This window comes from Gambusia affinis, linkage group LG04 (genome assembly GCF_019740435.1).
Source record: "Gambusia affinis linkage group LG04, SWU_Gaff_1.0, whole genome shotgun sequence".
Lineage (NCBI taxonomy): Eukaryota > Metazoa > Chordata > Actinopteri > Cyprinodontiformes > Poeciliidae > Gambusia > Gambusia affinis.
In genome coordinates, this window is record NC_057871.1 from 14,484,854 (window position 1) to 14,509,754 (window position 24,901).

Consider the following 24,901-nt stretch of genomic DNA (forward strand, 5'->3'; position numbering starts at 1 on the left):
TTGATTCATCTGATGATGTAATTTTTAAATATTAAATTCTCAATTTTTGATTAGTTGCAGTACTTGACTAGATTTTTTACCAAATATTTTTTTACTTTTGATTAATTTCTTGGATGGCTACTTTTTACTTTTACTTGAGTAAAAAAATAGTGCTTCTCATACTTGAGTATAATTTTTGGGTATATGATTAATGGGAACACAGATATTGTTTTTGTCTAAATGGTGGACTCATTCTGGCTTCTCAGGCTACATTAGTAAAAAACTAAACATTTAAAAGGCTAACACTGAACATGTGTAATATTTTGTGGAGTCTTTGGTTCGGATAATCACAGTCCAGCTCATCAGAGCCTCATCTTTCCTCCGGGCCGCTTCAGGCAGAAACTTCCACTAATAAAGAAGACATTAGAGCCTGAGCCTTGTGTCTCCGAAGGCCTTTCACATACTGGCTGCGTATGTAGCAATAATGGCTTCATCAAGCTGCTAAAGTGACGTCATTCAGTCCTGCAGACATTAGCTGCTGTGGTCTTAACGTTTCTCACTTCTTCTTTCTTCTGCGCCTTTCAGAGTAAATTGTTTGTGCAGCATTAGGATGATACTTCGTTAGATATTTTACTAAAAACAGTCAGGTTTGTCTGACAGCATGTTTCCTAAATATAACAAACAGATGTACATATAACAATTACTAAAACTGAAATTGAGAAAAAACATGATAGGAAAAACTACACCAACTGGAACTATATTGTGATGGTAAAACTAACTATGACATACAGAAACTGTAGAATAATACTCTTCGTTTTTGTGTTTATTAATCTATTTATTGATTTTTTGAACTGATGTGAAATAGATTGGGGTTTTTTTTCAAACACAAGCAGTTTACGCTGGATGTTTGTAAATTACGGTACTTTATAATCATTTATAAAATTTCAACAAAGTTTGGGATAAAACACCAGAGTCAGTTGATTATTCAACAACAATTCAATGTTTATTTTACCCAATTGATAGTTTGATTTTTTTTAAATTCTCCACCTAAAAAATAACCAAAATATTAAAAACTAAAAGTACTACTAAAAGAACTAAACAATATTTAACTAATAAAACCAGCAAATATACCCTAAAAACTAACTTAAATCAACTGAGTCATACAAGAAGTCACCACAAAATAAAACTAAACTATAATGAAAAACCCAAAACTATTAGGACCTTCATATAAACTTCTGTAAAACATTGCAGTGGTGAATGGAAGTAGCTGAAAATCTCACTTTTCTACTTAACGTGTTCCACATACTGCACTAAAGTGTTAATTTGTGCAGCAATATGGAACATAGATGTTGTTAGAGATGATAAAATCTGTTTTTCTTTGAGGTCTGACTTGTTGACTTTTGAACAATAATTACAATAATTACAATATTATTTTAATTTATGCACAAAAGTTTATGTCCCTAACATATATCTACTTATTCTCTTGATTTGACCCATCAGGAAAATGAGTTTGAAACCCCTGGTTTAAGGTTTCTTTTACACAAAAAAAGGCATAAATTAGTTAAAAAAAATTATTTTTATGTATTTGTTGGAACAACAGCTTATACACAAAGTAACCAGATCTTTAGAGTCACAGCCAATCATTGCACAGATACTTTATTCCCTAAGGAAGTTGCATAATTCTGCCCCCAAGTAAAAAATTTAAATAAATTAAAAATACAGATTCAAATCAAACAAATTAAAAAGAAACAATTGTGCTGTTATGTCAGCTGCCTTCTCTTTTACACATAATGATAAAAAATGCGGCACAACTTCCCTCCTCACTGCGGCTTGTTTGGTGCAAAGCCTCAAATCACAGCTGGTTTTATTCAGCGCTGTGGTTTTTAACCATAAAAACAAAAATCAAGTTGACGAGCGTGGTGAATTGTGAGCCAGTAGAAAATTGGCCCAGTTAAATTACTGATACTCATAAAAATAAGAGGTTTTGGTTTAATTTTACGCTTTAATCACAGCGTGGTAACAGTGGTTACTTTACCTAATTACGGCAGATCAGGGTTTAAGTGCATGGTTAAATTGAACATGAAATTACATTAAGAACCTCCAAATGTTGAGTTAATTAATTTGGTTTTTTGCAAGTTTTTTACATTACAGATAATGGGCAGCAAATACGCTTTTCTCCCCTCAAACAATAATTATTGTATCTAAATTTAAAAAGTAAATAAATGCTTTTAATCTGCTAAACAAATGTAAATTGTTTTAAGACATCTGAAGGACCTTTCAGCCGCCACTAAACATTCTTGTTGTCTTTTTATACTTTCGTTTATCGTTGTAACTGAAACCATCTGGGTCGCTTTCAGGCACATTAAGGGAAAGTTTAAACTCAAAGCTGAGCGATTTAGCAACCAGAAGCTACACATTAACAGCAGCTTGAGGGCAAAAGTCTCTTTAACGTTCATCTAAACAACAAATGCGATCTAAATACCCTCCCGTTCCTTTCTGCTCCTCGTCTTCGCCTTATTAGCTCTGCAGGAACTGATGGTTGCAGCTGCTGTCCTGCAGGGTCAACTGCAGGTGATTTGTGACAGCCTGTGGGAGGTCAGTATTTTTTTTCCCCCTCTGTCGTAAATAAATAGATAAATAAATAAATAGATAAACAAACCATGACTCTTGTTTAAAAAAAAAAAGGAAAAAGGTAAGCCTATTATCTTAGAGTGCTCACCTTCAGCACATCCTGACCCTTTTACCCTCAGGACTAATAATCTCCAACAATGCAGGGAGACATTTTAATTGTTTTAAAACCTCAGTATCTCAGTAATATTTGTAAGGGATTATTTAAAACCGTTTAAGGTCCAAGTCTCAAATCTTCGCCTGGATATTTTTGCTTATTTTAATCATACAAAGTTTTTTAAATGTCCTGCGAGTAAATAATTTTGTCCATTTCAGTATTTGTTAGTTATTTCCAATTTACAGTTTATTAAAAGGAGTGTTTTATCAGATTAAACTGAAGAAAAACACTCTTTCTGCAACAATAGGAGTGAAATTACCGTAATAACCCAATATTGGCAGGAAAGCGCAAGATCTCCCCTTTCAAAAACTGTTGGAGTTTTTCAGATGGTGCAAAGTATCGCAGAGTTACGGTACTGCGAATTTACTGAAAAGATTGCTAAATTTTTCCACCATTTTCAAATAATTTGTTTGAAAAATTAGAATGAGTGAATGTTTCACCTTAAGAAACATTCACTGTGCTTTTGGATCTTTTATTGAATTCAGAGAAAGATATAAATCAGTTTAATGTTGACATATTAACTCAGCTGTGAAAAGTTCTGGGAAAATAGTCATGAACATGCATGTGTTTGCAATTTTTCTATTAATCTGGAGTCCAATTATTCTGCTGTTAAAATAAAACTAGATAACAATATTTGTTATTTATTGACACGTTTTTTTATATGTTAATTTGCATATGTACACAGAGTGAAGGTGGATTAACTTGAAAATGAAAGTCCATCTGCTGCATCGAAAAGGCAGTTTAAGTCGACAAGAAAATTGTTTTGGTTTTAAATCAGAACAGAAATTAAAGTTCATGAAGTTGATTTAACAAGAGGCAAGTTTTCTAAACATTGTTTTTTAAGTTCATTAATCTTGAATTGTTAGTTTTAACTTGATGCTACAATTTAAAGCAAATATTTATTTCACAATATGCAAGGAAAAAAACTGCCTTCACCTGGTTAAAGAGCCACATTTCTCTATTATTTTACTCATAAAATAACTTATTTTACTTTAGAATAATTTAACTTCTTGTTTCAAATTGCATGAACAAAATTTCTGATCTGATAATAAATTTTATTAAACATCTCAATGAATTCAGCTCAGAAACATTTAGTGTGAACAGAACATTATCCTCAAGCTTTAAAATAAACATTTTCCTTAATAAAACACAAGAGTCAGATCAATGCAACGCTCTTCCACCTCAGGATACAGAAACAAGGCGCTAAGCATTCTGGGAAATAGTTCCCACTCCTGTCTTTTTCTTCTTTCAGTTTTTTAAGTGTTAACCTAAAAACTCTGGTTTATTAATCTCTTGGAGGTTTGACAAAATTAATAAAAAGTTCACAACTTACTGCTGTAAGTTTATCTTTCACAAAATCACATTCAGGTTCAAAATCTAAAACTTTAAATTTATCTGACTTAAAGAGTAGAAGATGGAAGCCCCAACCAAATGCTGTTTTACAGTGTGCCCTTCCTGTCTCGATTATTGGGGTTACTAGATGAAGAACGACTCCGACTCTTTTCTCTTGCTAGACAAATTTAACTGTTTTAAATATTTTTGCTCTTGTAAAACAGACAGTCATGGTGTTAAAACTGAAGTTATCAAATGTCTGTTAATGAGCTGACTGACTACATGAGCAGACAGCCTGACTAATTAACCTGCTGATGTCAACTTGTTTTGCTTGTGCAGGAGCAGAGCTGCAAAAAGAGATAATATTCTGAATAATAAACTAGAAATGGACCAATCCTACAACAGAGGAGCAAATTTTCACCTAAAAACTCAAAACTTAATTTCACAGATTTGTAAGAGGAAACCTGAATATTCTCTGATGTAGAAAAGTTGTTATCTTGTAAGAAGAAAATGACAATTATCCAAGATTAAAGGCAAAACTTTACACTAATAAAGATATTTTCTGACATTGTAAAGTTAGAAATGTGAGAAAGAAAACTAGCATAGCAACTAGATTCTTCTGAATATTTTAGATATTCTCTGCAAATAAAATAAAAAGTCTAAGTTTGTCCAATAATTTGGAGCTATGCTGCAATAAGTGGATCAGTTAATGAGGAACTGTGGATCAGCGGAGATCCACTGTATTCTTCTTTTTGTGTGTTTTCACAAATCAAATAAATGTTTCACAAATGTAATTGAGGGATCTCTGTTCAGGTATTTAATCTACAACACAGATACTAATTATAATTATGTATAGCTAATAATTGCATTATTAGCTTTTTAATGTTACTGTATTACCAGGGTTTACAAACAGTTTGTTTCCTGCCCGACACTCATTAAAATTAACCATTTTAATAATTTGCAATTTATTTATTTTTTTTCTTATTTGGTCCCCAAAGGCATTTTTACTAACTCGCTACTTCAACACAAGAAGAAAACTAAAGAATCACTCTTCTTCTTACTTCAAAATAAGAGTCCTAAACATTGATACAGAGTGTAATGTTTGAAGAATTAAATTCATACTTTGAGTTTATGTTAAATGAACCGAACCAATGAGAAATATTGCCGGTGTATCATCATGATACTTCATTCTTCTGTTTGATCTGGCTCGTTTTTGTGTTAGTTTTGTTATACATGATTAATACTTTGTCTGCCAGCACGATATTAATGCGCTCCATTGACTATATCATGCTTGATAAAATTATATTCCAGTAAAAAACCCAGCAGTGATTGTTTCTGAACTGTAGTAACTGCTGGTTTTCACCTTTACCACGCTGCAGAAAGGTTGTGGTTTAAAGTTCAAAGGTCTGGATTGCTCTTTGATCCATCTGTGTTTGCATGGCTGCACAGTAAAGTTATTAAAGCATCTGGATTTTTTGTTATGTCTATGTTTATTAGTTGCACATGGTTTCTCGGTCTGAATGCAAATAAAAATGTGAAAAGTTAATAACCCAAAATAAGAATAAGTTCAACCAACTGCATTTAGAACTCATCTTATTTATAAGCAGAATCCGGGTGGGTGTCCTTTAATCTCTTCACACTGTAAAAACACAAAATTTTACCAAGTAATTTTGGTCTAGTTTCTAGTGCAAATGTCTTATCAAAATTGCAATAAGATAAAACTAAAATACAAGTAACTTCTAGCACGATAGAGGGACTCGTTTTTAATACGGTAAATATTTCCTTAACATTGATGATATAGCTACTGATTACTAAACCTATAACAAAACACAAGTTAATTTATCTGCCAATAGAACAAGGGTTGATATTAAGGAAAATCAACCCTTAATATTGATTTTCTCATCAATATTAAGGAATTATTTTCTTATAACAAGCCTCTATGTTTTGCTTAGTTTGTCTAATTGTAAGTGAACTAAGATATTTTCTCTAGAAACTGGGCCAAAATTACTTGGTAAGATTTTTTGTTTTAACTGTGTATAATTTGGGGCTGACACGATTAATCGGATTAATTGTGATGAATCAATTATTAACATGATTGTCAACTAATTTAGTTATCAATTAATCGACAACTGAAGTAGAAAAAATGTCATTTGCTGAAAAAAAAAGTATTCAGAGCCGTAATTAAGTCAAAACTGTACAAAGTACGTCTACATTTTGCATTTACTTACAAGATAAAAACATCTTGTAAATATATATTGTTTTTACCCAAAACAGTTTTAGCTTCACCCTGTTCAAATACATTAAAGTAAAACTACATTCTTGCATTTTAGGCACTAAAATGTTGATTTTCTGAGTCAAAAATAAATTGATTTGTTTGTTTATTTGTTTCTTTTAATGTATTCCTAATGTTGCATAAAAGGGTTTGAGTAGCTACATAAAAAATCTGTAAGATGTTCCAATTTTTTGTTATCTGATTAAACGATTAATCGTTAGAGTAATCGCTTACTAAAATAATGGTTAGTTGCAGCTCTGGTATTAATCCAGCAGTTTCGTTAGAGAACATTAGCAACATAAAATAGCAATGGCGTTTAAATTAGCATCATAACAACCACAAATCACAGCAGACAGGAACAAAGGTTGTGGAGACATTTTGTAGTCTAAACAGCAAATTTAAAAGATCAGTAAACGAAAAAGCCCCAAGATTTTTGATTTTTTAAATTTTTCCATTTGAAATAATTTTGAACAAATGGTTGTTAAAGCAGCTGGATGAGCACAAGCTTTGGTTGTGATTGTGCTTCACTGCGTTATTAGTGTCATTACAGGTGAAACTGTGGACTTATCAGCTCACGGTTACTAGTCGTTAGAACTGGACATCAAACCTGGCAACCCTGGAGCGTAATTCATGGTTACACAGTGCAGTGGGACAGTAAAATTTAATTTGATGCACGTTAATGCTCACAAGCTTTTCCATCTGGCTTTCACCTACACTGTACTGAACACACACACACACTCCTACACACACAGAAAGTTACTGTATGCATGGACTGTAGGGAAAGTGGAGGTGACACAGCCGGCGGTTCTCAGCTCTCCTCTGTGTGTGATCACGTCATCCCGAATTAGATGTCAAACACACCAGGCTCTGCAAACACACACAGACACACACACACACACACACATAGTTTTACTTAGTCTAGATCCAGACTGCTTAAAAACTCCTTCTTGTCCTCATTTTGCTTTAGCGAAAATGCTAACGTGAGTGCTGTTAGCTATGCTAGCAATTTGAGCTAACATCTTCTATTGTATTTCTGACTAATTGCATCTTAACACCTGAAATAAAATAATTTATTTTGGAAAATCTACTGCCAAAGAATCTCAAGTCTATTTTTCTTTTATTATATTTCTAAATTACAAACAGTCAGAGCGCTACGCAACACAAATAATCACCTGGCCGGAACATGGTGCGCTAAATAGTGAAATGAAGCTTCGAGGTAGATAATTTACCACGGGGAAGTTTAATAATTCAAGTACCAGAATCATTTGAGGAATTGTTACTATTGTTTATGTTAAGATTTTGTGCTACTGCGGGACAAATTCTAGTTTGAGAAACACAGACTTAACAGGAAGAAACCTCCAGCAGAGCAGTACAGGGCTCAGCGTGAGTGGCCGTCTGTCACCTGTCTCATCTAACCGACTGGAGGTTTGAGAAAACAGACGACACAATAAAGCAGAAGCTCTGATCCAGCTGTCTGAACGCTGACCATGACACGGCAGAGTTCAGAACAGATTAAAGACTGCTTTCAGCTGGGAGGCTTTTCCTGGAGCTAAACTTTGGTAAATTGCTCTAGATAGCTGCTGCATCTCCCCACAGAATTAGCTGGTAACAGTGTAATTGCCATTAATTGTTAAAAAGAAAAGACAACATCAGACCCATCAGTACTGGGTCAAATGCTGACATTTTATTGGACCGGGCCCATCTCTGGTTTTAATCAACAGAAATGCTACTTTTGTTTGCTTCTGTTTCTTTTGCTGCCTCTTCCTCTCTGCCTCTTATCTTTGTAGCACTGCTTTACTTTGTGGCTTTCAAGCAATCTTCTTTCATCATCATCTAAATACCTTCAATTACTTCTCCAGCCTCTCCCTCTTGCCTCAGATATTTTTATTTTTATAAACATTTTCTGAGCATCTCTTCCAATGACGTGCATTTCTCTTCTTCTGTAACCGGGTTTTATTTAAACATTATAATATATGTGAAGTTTGTCAAATATTTGTTTGAATTTATTTAGTTTAGTCTCTAGACGAGAGGTGTGAAACTCATTTTGCCTTCTGGGCCAAATCTAGATCGTGAATGTTCTTAAAGGGCCTTTTGTGCCAGAATGTATTATTAAAACCCATTAAATGCTTAAAATATAAATAAATTCTTAAAATTAAATAATATTGAACATCTTTTGAGTCCCTCTAGGATTTTGTGGCAGCATTTGTGATAGTAATTTAGAAATATTTTTGCTTATGTATGATGGTAAATGATGATGGCAGCTTTTTATGACTCTCAGTATCAAGTAAGAAATACTGCCACCTGCAGGTGGGAGTAAACATCACTTAGATCTAGTGTTCTTTTTTTTAACCAATTTGCAAAAGATTTGCAATAAACTCACAATTATGCATTAATGCGAAATAGTGTTGATTGTTCGTGAATTTCCATGATAATTCAAAGAAACTGGAGGAACTAATTGATGAAATTTGGCAGTAAACGGATAAAAACAGCTTTGAATTGATTGATATAATAATATTTAACCACACTGTTATCTTGATGGTTCTATTTACGAGTCTAGAGGGCCGCATAAAAAGCTATGGTGGGCCGGATTCGGTACCCATGTGCTCTTTCTAGACATTTATTGCCGTTTTAAGTTCTGCTATGCTGCTCTTGGCGGTTGGTGGTTACCATAGCAACCAGTACCTGACAGCTCCTCCCCCTTTTTTCCTGTTGCTGTCGGTAACTGTTGGTATGTATTGCTTTCAGATCTGTGTTTTCTTTACAAAATATTATATTTTAACATATATTTTAGACTAATGTAATTATATTCAGTGTTTTGTGAGTAATTTTGCTATGTTTTGTTTATGTTTTTAGCTGTTTTCTTTATTAATGTTGTCCACTTTGGCTATGTTTAATGTTACAACTGCTAACTGCTGCTAACCGCTCATTGGGAGCCATTGCTTTGTAGTTTGTTTAGGGTTATCTGTTATATTTTTATTTTATGTAAAGGACCAGAAGCTGCTGGATTGATGTTAAACACCAGTTTGATTTCCTCTGTTGTTAGAACAAATACAGAGAACCTGAACGTTTCTGTTGTGAAGTCAACCTACTGGTTCTGAATCGAACATGGAGAGGTTACACCATCACGTTTATTTTGCTTTTCCTGCCGTAAAATGGTCTTCAAACTTTCCCCCTGAATGTTGTTCTGCTTAATTTCTCTTTACAATTCGTCTCGATGGTGTCTCTGGCTGTCACTCCAAGTTGCTAGTAGCAAACCCCCCCACCCCAAAAAAAAAAACAGTCTGTCTGTGAGTCTGCAGCAAGCTGAAGGATCTCTTGAATCATTTCATTTCATTTCTGCAAAGAGACACCTATATTCAGCAACTTTTTTTTTTTTTTTTTACCCTGCAAGGTATATTTTCCAACACCCACCTTCAGAATAATTGTGTGCAAGTCTAGACACACACATCCAGGGTGTGTTACTGCAGCATCTAAAGATATTTTTCTCTCAGACCTAATTGAGGCGTAGGCAGTTGGGTTTTTTTCTTTCTGTATGTTTTCCCTTTTGTAGGTTTTCTTTAAGCGCCTGTGGGTTTTAGAAGATTTTAGAAAACCCTCACATGTAGCTTTATGGCTGCTATATGTGGAATACGATGTCCGTTTCTCAGAGCTAGAAATGTGTCTCTTTCTCCGTTGCTTTCAGCCGTCACACCGCACAAAAATAACATTTATTACTTTAATGTAAATACTAAACTGAAACATTTGCTCATTAGTTAATTTACAGTTGAATAAAGCTGGCAACATTTTATTTTTAATTTCCCTTTCTCTTGCCTTAAAATAAAATTGATAAAAATAAGTGACTTAATTTGTTAGGGTTTTTTTTTAATAGCATGATAATAACTAGAGATGCACCAATTAACCAGAGATTAAATATATAGTTCTGATCAACAATTAACAGATTAAAAACAAATTTTTAACTAATATACTTAGCACTTTTTTACGCTGTGGATAAATTTTTCTCCCAACTCTATTCAAGCTGCTGTGTTTATTGTGCTACTTTTACATAATTTTTTTTTGTTAATTTTTATAATAAAAAGCACTTTTGTAATCTGTGGTTGTTTTTTATTTATTTATTTATTTATTAGATTTATGAAGCTATTAAAGCTATTTTTTCTGTTGGATTCAAAACTCTGAGAATTATGAAACAGTCTGCAGTTAATTTTTGTCTTACATGCTGTAGGTTTTTAAAACAAAAACCCTAACCTCTTATTCTTAAAATAGCAAACCGTTTGTAGCAGCATCCATACTAAAGAATGCTGTTCTCAGCAATATACCAATTTTTACAAATTGGTATACTCACGAATTTGTAAAAGATTACATTACATTGTCTTTGATTGTGTCTTTATATTTTGCCTGTTTAGTTAAAAAGGCAGATGAGAAACCGAGGTTACTGGATCATCAAGTAATCCCCACAGTTGCAGTTTGCCACTTTATCTGCTCCTGCTCTGGTACTGGCACCATAATGAAAGCACTCTGGGGAGCTGAAGCCGACATAAATCAGTACACAAGATCAGAACCACAAGGGCAAACAACTGTGAATAATGTAAAAGAAATAGAGCCTGTAAAAATGCTGTAACTCAGAGGGAATTATTGGCCTTTTCCCTGACCTCTCACATCGAGGGGTCTCATTATCATAAGAATGTTTTAGTTCCCACTGTTTATCTTGTTGGGCTTTGTTACCTTTAGACAGCGATTTTAAATGGTTTCCAGTTTCTGGATTCCAATTCTGATATTTCAGGATGAGAAAAAATATTTTTTGACGAGTTAAACGAGAAAGTGCAGATTAATTAAATTCCTGCTGTGCTTTTATTAAAGGAGCCCTAAAATTTTACTGGAGACAAAACAAAATCCAAGTAATTATTTAAAGGGGACCTATTATGTTTCCTTGAACTGGTTTATATAAGTTTATGAGCTGCACAAAACATGTTCATCACGTTTTGCACAAAATAATACTTTGATAATAGGACTTTCTGGTCAATTCTGCCTATTTGAGCTCCTTTCACACTGTTTTATGGCATCAAGTCAAAGTAAGACAACATGCTAGTGGCATTTAGGCTAGCATGTTAGTATCAAGGTCAACATGCTTGTAATTCTCCATATACTGCTTAGTAGACCTACTACTGCTACTGACCACGCCCCACAACTCAACGTTTTTCACTCGCTCATGAAAATGGCTCCAAACAAATGCATAATTATATAACTGTACATTTTTGAAAAGCAGACGTAGAGCCTCCTGCACAATGAACAAGAATGAAGCAAGTGGTTTCTCAATTACAAATCTACAACAAAACACTTTGTCCACTTTTCCAGCAGCCATTGTACAGTGGGAGAACCTGCTGGCCACACATTCTGGAGCTCCACTTTGGCTGCTAGGTAACAGGGCTGGGCTCTGCTGCAGTTGCTAGGTAACAACGCAGTGCCCTTAGAAAGTGATTTAACTGTCAGGAGGTTTTTGAAACAACTCATTTTCCACTTTTAACTTACTGCCAATTAACGCCTAAGTTTTGTTTTGTTTCTTTAAGTACTTTAGCTATTTTTAAAAGAAACCCCAACGGAAGTACAAAAATTTTGCTAAACATGTTTAGCAAAATTTCCTGCAAAAGACTGACTGCTGATGTCAGTCTTAAAAAAAAGAAGCCTGTCAAGATAAGTGCAGTTGAGTTTAACTGTGTGACATTATTTCACAACGCGTCCGTTTTGGAGGTGGTTAATGAGTCGTGAACATTTTTGTGGACTAAGGTGTGCCTCGGCCTATCAGCGGCTCTTTGGACTGTTTCACCTTTACGCTGGAAAAACAAATTGGGAACAAACCATTTGAGGAATAGTTCAAGGATACCTGCAGCTATATAATGACGGAGCTGGGAGGACTGGAAAGGGGAGTGCAGTTGTTTGTGTGCACTGACAGGCGGAGTCACAAAAGAGAATATTGGTGCGTATTAGTGATAATATTGTCTAATATTAATGTGAGCTGCACTCGCCTCCCTGTGGTTTACACAGACAAACACACACAGATTCATACACACACAGTCAACTGAAAGAGTGCTGCACCTTTGATTCATAAAAAAGGGAATATTTATGACTGGTTGTTAAAGCCCTTCTGGGTACTGTGATATGTGTGTGTGGGCGTGCGCGTGTGTCTGTGTGTGTGTGTGTGTGTGTATGTACTTTGTGTGCCTGCAGTGACATACACATATGTTCATCTGAACACTCCTGCTTTGGTCACAGGAAGATAACATGATTTGTTAGTGTGTGTGTACTTGGGTTAAATTAGGCATATGGTTATGTGTGCATATATACATATTAAAAAGTGTGTGTGTGGGTGTGTACTGGTGTGTTTAAGTATGTGTATCACGTAGCTAGTCCATATTATGCCCTCTGTGGCCCTCAGCTTTAGCTCCAACATGGCTGCAGGTCTCAGCCCCTCAGCATGGGGGACTTCTGTGATGAATGAGTGTGTGTGTGTTGGATGAGTAGGTAGAATCTTATTTATCCTTCTTTTGCATTTTATATATCCATGTGTTTTATTGATAAACCAGTAAAAGTGTGTATTTGATTCACTCTGAAATTCTGCCATTGTGTGTCTGATACACACACATCTTCTCCAGATTCAGTTCAGAACAAGAGGCGGAAGAAATAGGAAACACTGATATGGACCCCCTACATGTTATTGTTTACATCTGGAAATTTCACACATTGTCTTTGCCCTGGAGGGCAAAAAGACAATTCTTTTACATCCATCCAACAGCCGCGCTGCCGCAGTAAAAAAACTCTATTCACTAAATGAAACCTGGAGATGAAGGTTTGATTAATTTAGTGCAGTGCACCACAGCAAAGGGAAAAATAACGCTGAAAAACTGTTGAAGAACAACCCAAACCCACTCTTTTCTTGTTCTCTACGCTGCACGTGGTATCGTTGCCGTAGCAACCAACAATAACTCAACACGAAAAAGACACTCAAGAGTTTCCCCAAAAACAAACATTTTCCCAGACAAACCACTGAAGAATAACTCAAAACTATTTGTATTCTTCTTTTTTCTCGCTCTCTGTGTTACACACAGACTTGTTGCCATAGCAACTGACAGCAGCGCCACTATTTCTATCAGGATTGGACACCAAAAACACTCAAACATTTCCCACACGAAGAATAGAACAGTCAGTCAGTTACAGTTTTATGGTTTTTTTGGGCTTAGTATTTATTTTGCAATTATTAATAAGTGGTAGATTAGCTACAACCCCTATTAGCTAATCCACTAATTAGATTGGCTACTGCTGCTATTAACTAAGCTAACACTGTGGTGGTAGATTAGCTAATTTAAACACCGGCTTTACTGATGATCTGTCAGAGTTGGTGCTTACGTTGTCTTTTTTATTTTTTAACTGATCCAGAACACACCATCTCATCACATGTTACGGTTGTCAAAGTCAAGCTAGCTGCTAGCATAACTGAACTTCTTGCCTCTGCCTTGCTATTTTATTTTTAATTAAAGCTTTTTTTAACCTTGTTGTCCAGTTATTGTGTTGTTGACAATTAGTAGCAAAGGATTACATCCATTTTTATTTTATATTAGGTGTAGATTTAAGAGTTGGCTCGTTATATTGATAACTCATCTAAAACTAATGCTAGTCATCGTTAGCGAATGACTTTTTGCCCTCAGGCAGAGAGACGGGCAGATCATCTGTGATGTCATTAACAATGTTTTTTTTTTTTTTAGAGTACTTTGGCTTTGACTCAAACAACTCCAACAATAAACCATGTCTTACATAATCATCACATTGTTGCCTGAAATGCATTCTCTTATTGGAGCCCAGGTTGCAAATTATGCAAATACAAATACCTAAATTAAATAAATCTGCTTTTCACTCCACTGTTGGATCAATGTTGGAGAATGTACATCTGTTCCTGCCAGGAGTTGTCGTTATCCTCCCAGTCTTTCCTTTTATGGAGCAGTGCAGATTATTTCCTCCAGGGAAAGAAGTGTATAGACTGTAATCATGTGTGGATCTTAAAGATGGTGTAGCATGTGACTCCCATCCCACAGGCAACTAAATGGCAGTAATAAATTAGTTTGGACAAAAATGTTCTCTGTCCTTGGAAAAAGACAAAACAAATGTTGTTCCCCACAGTTTAAATTATAGATGTACCAGTGAGAATTTTGTGACATAGTTTCTGTTTTTGTAAAGCTTCTGCATCAATTTTTAATCTTTTCCTTTACAGGAACTTTAATATAAAACTATAAGAGCAACATTCCAAGTATTTTTGAGCCTCCTGGTGTTGATTATTTGTATGACAGAAGTTGAAGTTATAAAAGGAATAGAAACTTTGATCAGCCTTCTTGTTATCAGTTCAAAGTCTTGGTCTCTCTCGCAGTCCCAATGAGCTGCAGATATGTCTCAGCATTTTATAGAAACTTGTTTTCTTCTATATATTGTTTTAGTATTAACGTTCGTCTTTCACTGACCTTAACTTCAAACAATCTCACTGATGCTGGAAATGGTAATTTTGAGTCTTCTTAACAAGTAGCAGAACTCCACACCGAACTGTGTTTTGTCAATTGCACAATTTGACATTTCAAAATAAGTTTTCTTAATGGAAACACTACAATTTTGAAAAAAACAAACAAAACAAAAAACTAGTTTACCTATGAAAACTAAACTTTCCCCATCTCTCTCTCTGAGGACAACGTAATGTAATAAATTTTAACACTCATTTGTACTTCTTTTCTCATGATCTCTAATCTAGCCTTATTATTAATACTGAGTCTAAATCTGAACATTTTAAATGTTAAAATCATTAAACAATCACTTGTGAACAGTTTCATCCAAAGAAACCTTGGCTATTTGAAGCATTTAGTTTAAAAGTGCCAGGTTGTCTTTTTTTGAAATTTATTTACTGATAATTGGGGGGATAGTAACGCTTTTATTGAGTTAATTTTTAGAACACAAAATACTTTATTTCTACTCTTATCTTATCTGCCTCAATAAATGCAAATCAGTTGTTTTGTCCCTAGTCCATCCGTTTGGTTTGTCTGGCAGTAAGTAATACAACTTCATGTGAAAATCATATGATAACAAAAAGTCTCAGACTGCAAACACACAGCATTCAAGTTCTGCACAAACACATCAACAAAACACTCCAAAATATGTCTTTGTTTCATCGGCTCTGGGCCCCTTGACCTCTTGAACTCATTCAGATTTCAACAATCCTCACATCTGTCAGATACAATGCTGGGTGTGTGTGTGTGTGTGGGTGTGTGTGTGTGTGTGTGCTCTTGCTCTGCATAATTTCCTTCGAGGAGCTAGCAGCTATTGTGCGGTGAAAAAATGTTTTTCTGCTGCGTTGTTTCTATGTTCTTGCGAGCTCTAAGGTGTTGCTTTTTAATGTGATTTCTATTGTTAGTCTGAAACACATCGACATGGTTTTGAAACAGCACACGGTGTATCTTTATTTATATTTCAGGTGAGTTTCAAAGCTTTATGTGCATAATTTTTTTTAAAAACTCCTTATTAAAAAACTATTCACCCCTGGGAGGTTTAGATTTCAAGTTAATTTAATTTGAAAGATGTTTTCTGACAGGAATTTCCACACAAAATTAAGACAAAGTACAGAGGGTATAATTTAAAATAATTATATCTTCACTGATTGTTACTTGTTAACATGCCAAAAAGTATTTACACCCGTCTCAGGAACCCATGAAAAAGTCTTTATTGGCTTTAAAGCAACAAAATGCTTGAAATTGCTGACCAGCTTTTGTAAAAGGATTTTTTTGATGATTATTCCTCTTTTGCAATGCGCTCCAAAGTCTTTGAGATTAGAAGGCCTCCCTGCCATGACCCTAATCTGCAGCTCTGTCCACAGGAGGCATTTTCTCTTGACACTTTCTCTATTAGACTCCAAAATGTTTTTATCACTCACAGTCAGAGGAAACTCACTGTTACAACTAAAATAGCATTTTAATTAAACACAAAGAAATGACATAATTTGGAAAAACTAGAAGTTGTGACAGAAGTAAAAATTTCTTTTTTTAAATTTAAAATGGTGACACATTCTTTTTTTAGTACTAGTCTTTTGAAAGGAGTGTAAAATTCACTAAGCACTTGTTATTAAATTATATGTTACTTACTGGAAAAAGGTTAGTTTGCAAATAAAACCATAAGAAGATATTTTATTTGACTGCAATAAATGTCTTTTTGAGGTTGAAAGTTCATAACTGCTGCAGTTGAGATAGAGATACTGACAACGATGTTTCATGGTTTTGTGGTCACTGCCGTGTAATAAAATATGAAGGACCTAGAGACGCTCACAGAAAGTTTTATGAGTAAAAGAAACATCGGTTATGTTCTGCATCATCCCAGACTGAGTTTGTTTTCCGGGTTGGGTTAAGAAATCTCATCAGAAATGATTCAGCTTCAGGGAAGATCTCAGTTCTGATAAATAATCATTCATTGGTCCGACAGTCTGGAAGGCGTCTTGGATTTGATGTTAGTATTTGTTTGGAGTTGGAGTGACAGAAAAAGAGCAACTTCTTGTTTTTTAAACTTTTGTTGTTTATGTTGATCCACAGTTAAGTTCATGTTGCTGCTTATCAGACATAGTTAGTCAGAAATGGGCAGAGTAACTAAGAACTGGACTCAAGCAGAACTACTTCTACATATTTTTACTCAAGTAAAAGTAAAACGTGGCCAAGAAAAAAACGGATTTGGTAAAAAGTCTCCTCAAGTACTGAGTAACTGATCAAATTATCAGTCATTTAATATTTAAAAATTAGATCATCACACGGGCCAAAATATAAATGTAAATGGAAGTTTGGTATTTTCAGGATGAAAATGACAATAAATCAGTTTGTTTGTACAACACATTTCAGCAACAAGGCATTTCAAAGTTTTTACACCACAAAAATACAAAGTCAGAACAAACAGTCAATAATTGAAGCATTACATTTTCTCATCGCTATTAATTTTTCATTGATTATTAATCAAAAGCAACTCTAATCAGGTAGGGTTTTAGTCTAGATTTAAAGCCGCTCAGTATTCTGGCTGTTTGGCAGTTTTCTGGAAGTTTGTTCGAGATTTGAGGTGCATAGAAACTGAATGCTGGTTCTCCATGTTTGCTTCTGGTTCTATTAGACCAGAACCAAAGCCAGAAGACCAGAGAGATCTGAGGCAAAACAAAAAAAATTCAAAATCAGTTTCCTACACTAAAGAATTGATTTAAACTTTAACAAAGGTGTGTGTCTGTGTCTGGTGATCTGTTTGGTTAAAACGTTTGTTTTTCACTCAGTGGGTAGAAAATCTAGAAATTTTACTCAAGAGTAGAGCTATGTCATAATAAAAGTACTCAAGTAAAAAAAAAAAAAAAGGCAGTGTAAATAAACTACTAAAGGTAAATTATTTCAAAATAGTTGTTGTAACTGAGTAAATGTAACGAGTTACTGCCCAACTCTGGAGTTGGTGAAGATTATTGGAGATGCGTAACGGGATCTGGAGAGCTTCAAAAGGTCTGCAAAATGTTTAGTAACTTTGGCTCAAAACGATAAAGAACCAACTTATGTTTACAGAGAGACGTAATAGATTCAGGTTTTAGTTTTTTCTTTTTCACAGAATTATTGCATTGAATTTCCACAACAGGTTGATGTTATGAGCAGCAGAAATATTTATTTGAATCTATTTTTCTCAGCATTAGGTTGGAAATTATGTCAGTTTTTGTCTTTTTCCATAAACAACAAGCAGAATCTGCTAATATTTAAAACATTTTTTTTTTACTTTCAACCTAGAAATTAAAATGAAGATTAAATGGTGGTTCTTTAAAAAAAGGACAAATTTTCTAGAGTACTGATGTCTAAAAAACGATCAGTTAGCGTTCATGTTTTATGTAGCTGGATTCAGGACTGTAAATGCTGGTTTACTGGATTAAATTAGAATATCAGATATTTAAATTCCCATTTGATTCTTTTCTTTAGCATTTTTATGTTTGTTTTATGTTGTACTAGCTAAAAGCTAAAATTCTTCACTGTTAAACCTTCTGTACAATTTGGATACATTTTGAAATATCTCTTACATGTTGGAGCATTTATGTTGACGTTGCTTAATTCAAGCGCTCCAGTTCAGTGACGTCATTAAATGTGAGTGTCTCTGTGTTTGCTTGCTAAGTTTGTTCACAGTTTTTCCAGATCTTTATCATTTAATCCCGATGTTGTCATCCAACAAAAGTAGGACACAACTACAGTTTTCTGGAATAAGATTAAGATGCAATATTTCACAGCAGCAGAGCTCAGAAATCTGTTGCTTTCTCTGTAAAGTTTTCAACAGAGAAGATTCAGCTAAACAGACTTTCACATATTTTTCATAGATGTTTCAAAACTGCAAAAAATTTTTAAAAAATGTCACGTTGTTTCTATGGATTGCATTTCTCTTAATGAGTCAATCTGGATGTTTGATTTCAGCGTGAAAGACTGAGGGGAGTAGTTTTTCCCCTTTTTATTTAATCAAGATGCAAAGAAATACATTTACGAGATGAAATTAAAACAGCAAAAATAAATATATTTTTAGAAATAGAAACACAGCTGCACCTATTGATTATTTTGGTAATCGATTATACTAACAATTAATTAGACAAGGAAAAAAACCAGCACAATCCATAGTTTTCATTTAACTAGTTTTATACAATAAAAAATACAAATAAATAAACTCCTTTGTTATGAAAAAAGAGGAAATTTTAGTGATTAAAATGCAATTACACAGTAAAATCTAAAACTATTAGACCACTTGAGGAGTTTTAAGTAAAACATGTTTACAGATAAAGATTTTTTGTCTTAATTATACATTTTGTACAGCTTTGGTGTAATTACTGCTCTGAATTTCTTGTTTAATCAGAAAATGTATTCTTTTTCAGTCTGCATACTCCAAATTACTAAATTAGTTGATGATTATTTCAATAATCAATTAATCTGATTAATCGTTTCAACCCTAGATAGAAATTAACTGCCTTTTTTTGGTTTGAATAGAGCCTATCAGACAATATAAGTTTTAGATTTGTGTATTCAAGTTTTTTTTTCTTTGTGACATTTCCAATACAAATGTCAAAGGTTTTTCTGCGTGTTTAAGGTAAATTTAACACAATAATATTTCCTCTGCCTTTCACTAATCTCTCTGTTGATTATAAACATTTCTCACCGGCTCTTATGTACTCCATGTTAGCACTCACACATGGCACAATCATGCCTTGTGCTCACACACACACACACACACACACGCCTGCAGTCAGCATGAGGCCCCAGTAAAAGCCTGCACAGTGTGTTTATGGTAAGAGGGGGAGGAGACGTCACAGCGGGACCGTTTCCTTTTCAGCTCCATCACATCCTTTGTGTTTTCACTTTGCCCCTTTTCCAAATGTAGACTGGCGTAATGAGAATCCAGTTTAACTTATCGCGTCGTGTGTTCTAAGAGCTGAGGAAAAATTAGGTCAGAATAAAGGTTTTTAGCAGAACAAGGTCTGGCTTTCCCTACAAGCTGGAGCTCACGCTGACAGAGCGAAATGTAACATTTACAGAGTGACACCAAGCGCTCCAAGGTGGCTTTTTTTGAGATCTCCAACTTTGCTTTTAGAAGAATTTTCCTTGTTGGCCCTTTTTCTCTGTGATTAATCCACCTTAGCCTTGTTCTTATGCTGCCTGACCCACTTTATACCTTACTATAATTTAGCTTTCATGTGAAAGATTGACAGGTGAAAAGGGAAAGAATGTGCATTTTGTGTTTGATGCATTAAAGTAAGCCGGTTTACTGCATAGACAGCAGCTACGTCCACAAAAACTGAAAAATGGTCACTTTAACTGTAAGCTTCTGCTGAGACGTTGCTCATATTTCTATAGATTTGAAGCTTTTCTGTAGTAAAATTAAGTAGCCTTTGCTAGCTTTATTAAAAGCTAGCAAATTTTTAACGGTGAGGAGCACAGTTAAACTGGGTTTTTATTTTTATTTATTTATATATTTTACTGAGGTCGCACTAAGTGGGAGAGAAAGCCCCATTCCCAATTTAAAACTATGAGAAATAATTCTGCCACAGCGATTAACCGTTAAAACCCTTTGCGCGTGACGTCACATTCTCCAGAACCCCACCCACTCCGCCATGACGGTCAAACAACCAATGCGCTTCTTTAAACCTAGTCTAAAAACAGACATCTGTGACCTAATATTGCTTCTATTTAGTTGATTTCACTTTAAAAGTGGACAGAGGATGCTGCACGGTCGGCTGGGCAAACAGAGAAGGACACAAACCAAACTTGTAATTCTATTTTATGACGTTTAATGAGGACAGATACGGTGGCGACGGGTAGCAGCGGTTAATCATAACGACTGGCAGCTGTCAGTTATAATAATGACTGTCAGCCCTCGGTGAAATCTCGGATTTGCTGCGAACACTTTTTACAAGGTAAGAATATTAACGTTCATACACTTTGTAAGTGAGTACGATGAGAAAGATATCAAATATCGCATTATGGGGAAGGTACGGGCTAACCGTTGGTAACCATGGAAACAGTGCCGCACCGTGACGTTGCCTAGCATGTATGGAAAAAACTGGTTAGCATCTCATCTCTTCTGTTCGTTTTTAATGCTGGTCTGGTGTAAAGGGAGACACTGTTTATGACATAGTGATATAAATTATGTGGTGTGAATCCTTACAAAGTCGGTAATTAGATCAACACATCAGGAGGGAGGAAGTATGGTTCGGTTTTTAAGCTAGCTATTTCTAACTTTTAGCACACTTGAAATAAGACCAGATCAACTTACTAGTGAAATATATGAACTTAAAGTCTATAATACCTTACCTAGTTCCACTGGCAGATTATTTCACTTAGAACAATATATTTTTCTCCATGTTTTTAGTGAAATAATTTGGCAATTGAACTAATACGTCATCAACAATATTAAGGAATTATTGACTTAATAGACTACCAAATTGTTATTAGCAGACGTAGTCTTAAGTCTGTTATCTACAATATTTGTTCATTGTATGTGTTAGTTTAAAATCAGATTCAGCAAATGAGGCAGATTTTTAAGAATAATTTTCAGTTTAGCAGTTTTCTTTTCCAGTTTGAGATGAACTTCTCAAATTGGGAAGTTGAGAAGGTAAATGGCAAATATGACACATGAAATGCAAATGATGAGCTAGCAAATGATGTTAAATTGAAAGATGGTGCCAGTTTCCTGCTGATCATATATATATATATATTTAAAGAAAGACATATAGAAAAAAAGCAAAATGTATGAAAGTAAATTGGCTTTTTGGATGGAATGTGAAGCAATTTCTGATGTTTGGTTATTCTTGTTTAGCTAGCTTGTTTAGTTTTTAGCTTGTTACCAACATTATTTTCAAATCAGCAGAACATAGAAATAGACAAAGAGAGATTGGTGCTTATATTTTAGTTATAAAGCCATCATTTCCTATGAATTCTGGAGCTGGAAACATTCAAAATGTCTCCATGACAGTAGAAAATCTTGTGAAAATTGCGATGATGTTTTTCCCTATTTTCTCCTTTCCTATCTGTTCTTCCTCCACTTTGTGACCTTTAACATTTTGAGCAATTTTGTCATTTGTGTGTAGTGTGAGCATTTGCTGCCATGACACTTTGCCCAACTAGCTAAATATTACATTAACATGAAAAATGCAAGTTCATATATAAGCCAAGAGTTATTACTCTCCATTCGGCTCCTTGGAATTTGAATATTACACACACTAAAATTAAAATTCCAACATATTTGCGATATATTGTGCAGTCATAGAGCTGCTCTTTTTTTCTAGCTGGCTGAGTGAGGAGAAGAAATGGTTGTTTGTGACAGAAAGACCCAGAAACACTTCGGTCATTCTGACTCATTAAAATCCAGTTTTTAACCATAATGTCCCTTTATTCCAGATGATAGTCATGAAAATGTCTGCTTCTTCTGCTCAAACCTCTAAGTGATATATTTCTGATATGTTTCATAGTTAGATTGAGATTGTACTGTAAAACATTTGAAGGTGGTTTAACTTGAAAATGAAGGTTCACCTGCTGCTTTAAAAAAATGCAATTTAAGTAAAAAAGAAAGTTGTTTTGGTTTTATTGCCAAAATTAAAGTTCATCAAGTTGATTCAACAACAAGAAGATATTGTTGTTGTTTTTTTTAGTTCTAATTAATTGTGAGTTTTAACTTAAACCAAATAATTATTTCACATCATTCAAGAATAAAGCTGCAATCGCCTAGTTAAAAAGCCACATTTCTATATTATTTCACTCATAATATCAATTTAAAATAAATATCTATTTTACTTTAGAATAATCTAAACTCTCGTTTGAAATTGCATGAACAAAATTTCTGATTTAATAATGAATTTTATTAAATATCACAATGAATTCTGCCCAAAAATATTTAGTGTGAACAGAACATTATCAGACAAATGGATTAAAATGAACATTTGCCTTAATGACACACAACAGTCCATTTCACTCAGGATAACAGGATCTAAAAACATGCCGCTAAGCACACTGGGAAATATTTTTAGGTGCTATCCTAAAAACTCTAGTTTGTTCAACTCTTTGAGGTTTGACAAAAAATTTAACACAACTTATCGCTGTAAGCTTATCTTTCACAAACACACATTTAGGTTCTAAATCTAAAACTCGCAAAATTTATTTGACTTAAAAAGTAGAGTATAGCAAACACAACTAAATGCTGCTCAAATGTTTTACAGTGTTTGTTTCCTGTGTAAACTGAAGAGTGGAAATATTACAAATATGGCTTCGTTGATATTTAACCGAAAGAAGAAATGTGTTCTGAACATTAGGACTGGTTTGGTTAATGGGTTTTAATTATTAATGAAACTTTTGTTTTGCTGTTTTATCAAGCAGAAAACAGATCTGTATTAACTCACTTTAGTTAATTATTTAAATCAAAGTACTTATGAGAAAAATAAAAAGAACTTAGAAATAAGAAATAAACTCTGTGGATCAACCCGACTTTAAAATTATACAAATATTCAAATATATATACAAAATATTTTCAGGATTTTTATTATTTTTTTGTTGCTGAAATTGTTACCAACATTATTTTCATTTTTCTTTTTTATATATATAAATATTGCCATATTAGTTATAAAGCACAGCAAAAGTGAAGCTTTATTTTCTCTGTCAGTTTTAAAGAGACATTTTTTTTTTAAAATAAAATGTCTATTTTAAATAAAGTCTTGATGTAAACAGATTTTCAACGTAATTTCTGGTTAAATAGATGCTAGTCATATTTTATATTATTCTTATTGGCTGTTCTGTGATTATGTCTTTGTAATATAAAACATTGCATTAGGAAGCTGCTCTGGATTTAGTGGATTAAAGTCAATGTCAATAAGGCTGATTCTTCAGTAAGTCTTTGCTTGTTGCTGTTTTATAATCCTACATACAATTCAAATAATACATGTACATTAACCTTTTTTAAATTGCTGTAATTTGTTTTTATTTGGTGTTGGGGACATTTTAAATTTTTTGTACTAGCATAGCTGGCAGGGTTTCTGTGGTTTTTCATTTTGAAAAAAATTTTACAGAAATGTTTTTGTTTTTTTTATTCTTAGAAATTTACATGTGCATGAACCATTTTTAATAGTTATTCATTTTTATTGTATGTGTTTTTTAGTTAATAGGGACATTTTTCAGTTTTGTTCCAGCAGGTCGTTCCTGATTTTTTAATATTAAAAAAAATCCCTCAAAATGTTTTATTTTTTTCTTCTAATTCTTAGAAATTTTTAGCGCAGCTGGGATTGGGAGCATGGAGGGGGGATTAAACATGATCGGAACAGCTCTAGGCGGCTGATGTCCCACATCTGTCCCCTCTGCTCCGTATCGCCTTAAAAACGCACACAGGCACACTGAAACACTTACGCAGAGTTTTAGCGAAGCCTTTGGCTTTTAATCATTGGCATTAAGGGCTTAAAAAATCCACCCCACCCCTCTTAAGGGCCAAGAGAAGGTGGAGGGAGGGCAGCATGTAATGAAGCTGAAAAGGCTCCCATGATGTCTGAGACCCTGCATGAAAAAGAGTCGCCGAGTCTCATTTGTAATCTCTCTGTTTGAGCTGCAGATCAGTGATTTCTGAGACTGAGCTTCAGATCAACGATCCAAACTCATCCAAATGTCAAGGGTGTCTCAGTGCTGGCGTGAAATTTCTCTCTTCTGGATTAAGATCTGGACTTTAATCTGAGCTCTGCTTCACGTTTGGTGTGCTGATCTGCTAGACCAGGGGCGTCAAACTCATTTTGCTTTTGGGACAAATCAAGATCATGAATGTTCTTAAGGGGCCGGTTCTGCCAGAATGTATTGATAAAACCTGTGTTATTGCGCAATAGGGGCGTAGTGATTCTATAATCTCTTGATACGATATTCTGATCACAATACGATATGTATTACAATATTTGGCAAACTATACGATTTGATGAACTTTTGCGATTTTCTGAAAGATTTCAGATGGACAGAGTG

General features: G+C 34.3%; 1 protein-coding gene across 2 annotated transcripts in view; it reads left to right on the top strand.

Moving 5' to 3' along the window:
• The window catches only part of lcor (ligand dependent nuclear receptor corepressor), a 100,869-nt gene that overhangs the window by 19,081 nt on the left and 56,887 nt on the right, over positions 1 to 24,901 (top strand). The window contains exon 1 of one of the 2 annotated variants that reach the window (XM_044114771.1): positions 20,759 to 20,832. The exons of the other annotated variant lie outside the window; for it this stretch is intronic. The gene's annotated coding sequence lies outside the window, so the exon portion shown is untranslated. Of the gene's footprint in view, positions 1 to 20,758; positions 20,833 to 24,901 lie in introns of those variants that run through there. 2 annotated transcript variants of the gene reach the window in all.